Genomic DNA, 7,705 nt, shown 5'->3' with positions numbered 1-7,705 from the left:
TAAATAAATTTTACGTGTTGTGTACGCGTGTTTAGTATATTTGTTTTTTTCATATTAATTTTAACTATAATTAGTTTTTTAATTAAGATTATTTTAGTGTTAGTTGTTTATTTGTTAGTGTCCTGTTTTCTTTAATTTCGCATTTTTTAATTTTCTTTTTTTTTGGTGTTGGTGCTAATTATTATTTTTATTTTACAATGTCGAGTAAACACCGGTTTTACGATAAATGTGTGTATTTAAATTGCACAAATATTAGGACAAAAGATGGAAAACGTTTATTTCGATTTCCATTACAAACGGGTGCGAGACATGATTTATGGTTACGCAATAGTGGTGAGTTTATAAAATTGATTTACTTATTTATATCAATATATAATATATATTGATATGATATATGAAACAAATATATATATATATATTCTTTGTTTTTTTAAATAAAATATGTCAGATATTATGTATGTTTACGTATGGATTACGTTGAAGTGTTTCTTTGCCGCGTTTTTCTGATCTCGCCGAACGGTTCGCGAATCCTGTGCGAATAAAAAACGATGCGCGTGTGTGTGTGCGTGCGATTGTGATGATCAGTTTCAGTTCGTCTTCAACGCTTGACGAGAGAAGAGGTCCCGAACTGCTGTAAGTTTATAAAAACATATTTTTGTATAACACATTAGAACGATTTTATATTATTTTTGAAGCGTTGAAGACGAACTGAAACTGATCATCACAATCGCACGCACACACACACGCGCATCGTTTTTTATTCGCACAGGATTCGCGAACCGTTCGGCGAGATCAGAAAAACGCGGCAAAGAAACACTTCAACGTAATCCATACGTAAACATACATAATATCTGACATATTTTATTTAAAAAAACAAAGAATATATATATATATATTTGTTTCATATATCATATCAATATATATTATATATTGATATAAATAAGTAAATCAATTTTATAAACTCACCACTATTGCGTAACCATAAATCATGTCTCGCACCCGTTTGTAATGGAAATCGAAATAAACGTTTTCCATCTTTTGTCCTAATATTTGTGCAATTTAAATACACACATTTATCGTAAAACCGGTGTTTACTCGACATTGTAAAATAAAAATAATAATTAGCACCAACACCAAAAAAAAAAAGAAAATTAAAAAATGCGAAATTAAAGAAAACAGGACATTAACAAATAAACAACTAACACTAAAATAATCTTAATTAAAAAACTAATTATAGTTAAAATTAATATGAAAGAAACAAATATACTAAACACGCGTACACAACACGTAAAATTTATTTATTTCAAGGAAAAACAGCGTAAAGCGATCTCTATCGTATTATAACTCTGAGCGTATTATGCGATGCAATCTGTGGCACAGCGAGTGGACTGATTGTCGTATACAGATTGCAAGAAACATTTGAACTAAAAAAAATTGAATATCTAAATTATGTGTGTGGGCGTTTGCATTAATAATTAAATTCCTTGCAGAATTAAAAAATAATTTATTTTGTTCCATTACAAAAAAAATTATCAAATAATGATATATTGATTATTACACATTTATACACATAATAATTTATTTGAAAAAAGTGAAAAAAAAATCTGAAAAAGGCAGGGGTTTGAACTTGAAATGTCCACGATTTCAGCTCGTCATCTTAGTTGCTCGGCTACGTATGCTACTTGACGTTCTTTTATACCGGCATGATACATTAGGCATGGAAACTTTAAATAATTGTACATTATTGCACGTTGACATTGCACTTCATATTAATAGAAGCGGCGATAAATATTAAATATAATATAATATATATTAAAAATTACATTCCAAAATCCAGGTGGTCGAACAATTAATCGTTCTTTTTATTTTAATTAAAATAAGATTTATATATTTCATTACACATATACATATATATATATATTTTAATAATTATATTTTAGTTTTTATACAAATTATATAAATACATATATATATATATATATATATATAAATAAAGAGAAAAGATCGCACATATACAGAATGAATACGTGATACTGTGTTAACACGAAAATTATGGGCGTAGCACGGACTCGCACCAAATACAAACTTTATCGACCCTGCCAGAAAATGGGTGTGCAGTTAGTTCCGATATTAAAAACGGGTGCGAGGGGCGCTTCAAGCAGTCCCGTAAAAACGGTAACAGCCAAAACGCCGGCCTGGCCGCTCTCATCTTTCTCTCTGCTGCTGCCTGCTGCCCTCTAGTATACTTTCGCATTGTTTATGATTAACATTTGCGCGTTCGTCCACGAAAGAACGAGTGCGGGTATTAATTAGTGCCTACGTTGTTAATTACTGCATAAATCTGATCGCGTCGCGTGTTCTGGGTATTTATTACGGTTCTTTGGGTGAGTTTGTTCACGAGGTAAAAATCACAAAAGTGAGAGATTCACTAGGTTGTCTACGCTTCTATTGGTCAAAATCTAGTGAATCTCTCATTTTTGTGATTTTTATCTCGTGAGCAAACTTACCCAAATAACCGTAATAGGTACCCTGATATCGTAATCGCAATCGTACGCGTGAGATTGATCTCGTCATCCGCGAATCTCGCTCAGGGTACCTATTACGGTTATTTGGGTGAGTTTGCTCACGAGATAAAAATCACAAAAATGGGAGATTCACTAGATTTTGACCAATAGAAGCGTAGACAACCTAGTGAATCTCTCACTTTTGTGATTTTTACCTCGTGAACAAACTCACCCAAAGAACCGTAATAAGTACCCAGCATTCGTTTGTGCGAAATCGCGTGTTTTCACTCCGGCTCGAGCCGCCAAAAGTTTGCGCGCGCGAATTTTCGAGACTACGTGTGTCGCGAGAAGTATCGGCATGCATTTTCGACGCGAATTTCCGACATTGTCGATTGTATTCTGAATGCGTTTCCGATTGTACTTTTGAAATAAGCTTTTTTTTCGCGAAGAGTCGGATTCTTGGAAGTCACTCGAGGAATTTATTCTCGCAATCGCGTCGAATCCTGCTGGACAATTTTCGTACGTGTAATAGCTCATTCGGGAATATCGGCGACTCCTAGTGCGTCGCGGGAAAGTCGCCATCGTCGTTCGATAAGGCCCTTCGATAAGTGGGCCTTGAAAAAAGCTACAACGCGAAAGCATTATTGATATTATTCGTGCGTTTATCAAAACGCGTCGAATAAATTGTGATAAATTAAAATTCGGACGTTGCCACGCGTTACAAGTGCAAGTGTTTCGAAGCTTCTACGAGGAGGAGGCCCAGGGTGGCATCGGGCAACGTCAGAGCAACTATATATGGTAAATATATTATTTATATTATTTAATATTATTACTATATTATTATTATTTTATTATACTATTATTTTGTAATATATATATATTATGTAATAATTTGATTTTTCGATATAATCAATTTTATTTTAAATTTTACTATATAATTTTCATGTATTTATATTTTACAGTTTACAACTCCGCTGCGCATCGTATCGGTGAGTCTCATCAAATTTTTATAAATTTTGGATAATAATTTTGTGAAAATCCTCTCCAATTTTGCCGTAACTTTACAATATATTGTGTATTTTTGTGCGTAAAACATGAATTTGTAAATTAAAACCGCCTTCCTCCTACTGTAACTTTTTTCTTACTTATTACAAGAGTGACAATTTTAATTTACAGATTCATGTTATACGCACAAAAATACACAATATTATAAAGTTTTGGCAAAATCAAAGAGGACGGAATAAGTCTCAATATTACCATGAGAATAAAAATAAAAATATGAGATTATAAAGAGATCTGTATGATGAGGTTTAAAGTGCAATGATATAACATACATATACCACATTTCTATTGCTTTTACATTTAATTTATATTTTATATTATATATATTTTTCTAAATATATATAATATAAAATATAAATTAAATATATAATAATAGATATTAATTGTATACATATATACCCACACATGACATCCAATGGATGTCCATATAGCCTCCATAGTTCCATGGAACATCTATCTCCACGATAGACGCTGTATAGATCTCTAATAGATCTCCATATTATCTCCGCGATAAAATGATCGTCTGTAAATCCATCATAGATGTCTAATAGATATCTATGATAGATGATAGATGAATAAATATTAAATATATTTGTATAGGTATTATTTTTTTTTACTTTTTAACAAAACAACATTTAATTTTAATTTAAATATTATTTATAATTCTCAAATGTATTGAAAGTACACTTAAAAACATGTAATATTATATATCCTATTTTTAATTTTCTAAAATTTACAAATTCAACTTTACTAAATTCATGAATATAATATAAATATATTAAATAATAAAATAATAACACTAAAAACATTATGTTTCTAGTTTCGCATTTGCTACTTCCATTCGACATCCATTAGACGTACTCATAGATGTCATATGGATGTAATACAGAGTAATTATGGATATTTTAAAAAATGATGAATGGATAATGGATATCCATTAGAGGTTACATATGTAGATGAATAATGAACATCTACTAGAGATTATGTAGATGATTTATGGTTTCTAAAATATTTCTAGCTTAATTATTAAAGAAGACAATTGGAAACACACAAAAATACAGAAATTGTAAAAAAATTTTCTGTTTTTATTGTAAAATGAATAATAATCGTATATACAAATAAAAAATATACAAATCAATATAAATAAAAAATATTTTGCAATAACGCACGAATATATTAATAAAAACGTAATAAAAGAAATTTTTATTGAATTTGCAATTATATATTTAAAATAAAATACGTTGAACTCTGAAAACTATATAACTTATTATACTAATGTAAATGTATATGGATTGTCCATCTGAAACATACGTAAAATCTATTAATAATAAGGTTATTGTAAGATTTAGACAGTAAGCGCGAATTAACCAATCATAATGAGAGATAAGAAGACTCGCGAGAATTATTTCAAAAATACTATGGTTGATCAGTTCGCTTTTACTATCTAAGTCTTATAGTATTTATACTTTTCTCTATATGTAGCTTACAGTGCTTTTAGTTTTTTTTACTTTAAAGTTGCGTTTCGATATTTATTATATTCAGTTTTTTGAAAATCTATATTATTAGTACATATATATGTAACTGTATAGTATTTTCAGTAATAATGGAATACATTCAATATGTTTTATTGCCGCTTACGTATCTTTATGTGTGTCATTGAGGCAATGTAAAATTTTTATTTACATGCAATGGCTTTAGGGCCTGAGGGCCATTGCACTGAATAATATTTTAGCATAAAATCGATGACACACATGTTAAATTTTTATTTATTTAATTTTTTTAAGAAGTCTCAGATCTGCATATATAAGTTATTTGAAACTTGTATATTGCGTTTCATCATTGACTTCCATGAAAATAATCTGAAAATAAACTGGATGTATTATTGCACATAAACAAAAATAGTGACAACAAATAAAAAATTCTGCAATATAACATAATTACACTAGTTAATTACCAAGCTATGTGTATTAAATAAAATAATTCATGTATTTTTTACTTTTTGATATTAATGAATTTTTTAGGATATTTGCATTATTCTTTACTTTGTAGCCAGATTTTAGGATTACTTGAATACCATCGGAAAATTCAACCACGATGAATCCTCGATCTGACATCTTCCTGTGAAATTTAAAAAAAGCATTTACGAGTAATCATGTTAACAAAGATATCGATTTGTATAAACTATATATATATATATATATATATATATATAATATATATAATATATATAATATATATATATATATATATATATATAGTGTGTGTAAAAAAGAATGTCTCAATTCAAAATTTTATCAGAATTTACTTTAATTTTTTATTAAACAAATAAAAACTCAAGATACAAATATTATAAATGTGCAGTACTTATAAGCGGTATCACTGCGAAATATCTTTCATTTTTGTATGGCAATTTTACAAATTTGTAATTGATTTTATTCAAAGGCCACGTTTGAATGTCAGATAATTCACTTACTTTAAAAATGTTTAAATAACTAGAATTACATATATTATTATAAAGTTCTTCAACAACTTTAAATTTACGACCGACTGCAATATAATTGCCATCACTCGATGTTGCAATATTTTCCAAACAGACAATATCCTTTTCTATAAGACAACAATTGTCGGAAGATTTGATTGAAATAATAAAATGAGAAAATTCAACCTTCGAAAATTGTAGATTGAAACAACCTGATATTAACGGTCCTTTCTCATGTCGATTCTTTACACATATTTTTGAAATGTCTGCATTGTTAGATTTGATTTTATGAAAACTCATTTCCGCATAGCGATTGTTAATTTGCTCTAATGGTTTCTCAGATTTTCTTAAAAGAGATTTTAATTCCTTCATAAAATTTTCAAATGGAAAAGCACTAAAAGTATCTAATGGCCCAAATTGTTTTACGTTATCAGTTATATGCAGAAGACCGTGAATATTATGGGATACAAATTCGGGCCCGTAAATTTTGATGAAACATTCAACAAAATGTTTAAATAATTTATTTGCATATTCAATATATTCGACTGTACTATTATTTTGACATAAAATGCGAGTAGCAACATGTAAAGTTAAAAAGTTTGAAAATATATCAGAATTTACTTCTTTTTGTAATACAATCGGACCGGTATATAACAAAAATTGCCTTAATTCGGTTGCTTTCCATTGTGCAAAATCTTGAATTTCTCGCGGTCTTCTTGCAAATTCTTTTGGAATAAAACGTCTCATATCGAGAAGAGATTGAGAAATACTTTTTATTCGTTGCGATGATAAACATCTAGATTTAAGAGGACCACTTATCCATAATTTTATTAATTTCTTAACAACGCCAATGCATATCAAATGCATGTAATCTAATGGAATTTGAGATACAATGTCAAAATTTGAAATGTTTAATAAAATAGAACGACCGAGATGATATTCTTCTTGAATTTGATTACGAAAACTCACGTCTGTTCTTTTTTGCCAATCAAAACCGGGAAAACAAATTCTGTTAGCGATAAATTCACCTTCAATTGTACATTTTGAACAGCTAAAATAACCAGTATGTCCTTTAGTAAGTGTTATGAATGATTTTGAAGGAGCATCACATATTATAGAGTGTATTGAAACTGGAAATGTTGTTTTATTATAAGTTACGCCTTTATCAATCAAAACATTTATATCTTTTACAAATTGTTGTAAAAATTCATTTGCATCCGCGGGCTTGGTTTTACCAAAATAGCAACCAATAAGAAATACTTTTCCATGAGGCATAATTCGACCTAAAATGGGCCATAATTGATTCGAGTTAGATCGAGATATCGGCAAACCATCAATACCGATTTGAATTTTAATAGAAGATAAAACTGTACTATTATTCATACCATTACTTGCAGATAAAAATTGTAGAATACCGTATTCAATACCGATATGACAATATTGACCAGGAAACATATCAGTAATAACAGAAGATCGTGGTGTACGTAATAATGTCTTTGCACATTTTGGCAAATTAAAAAAAATTAGATAGACTTTTTTCAAACCAGACAATAAATGTGATAAAGCTACATGAGAAATATGATGCGTGATAGCCCATTGTATTAAAAATGCCTCAAAATCATTGTTTTCTTTTTCTAAATTATTATTATTATCATCCTCT

The sequence above is a fragment of the Nylanderia fulva genome, unplaced genomic scaffold (assembly GCF_048542155.1).
Source record: "Nylanderia fulva isolate GAGA-0341 unplaced genomic scaffold, ASM4854215v1 Scaffold47, whole genome shotgun sequence".
Lineage (NCBI taxonomy): Eukaryota > Metazoa > Arthropoda > Insecta > Hymenoptera > Formicidae > Nylanderia > Nylanderia fulva.
This window is presented reverse-complemented; position numbering follows the sequence as displayed.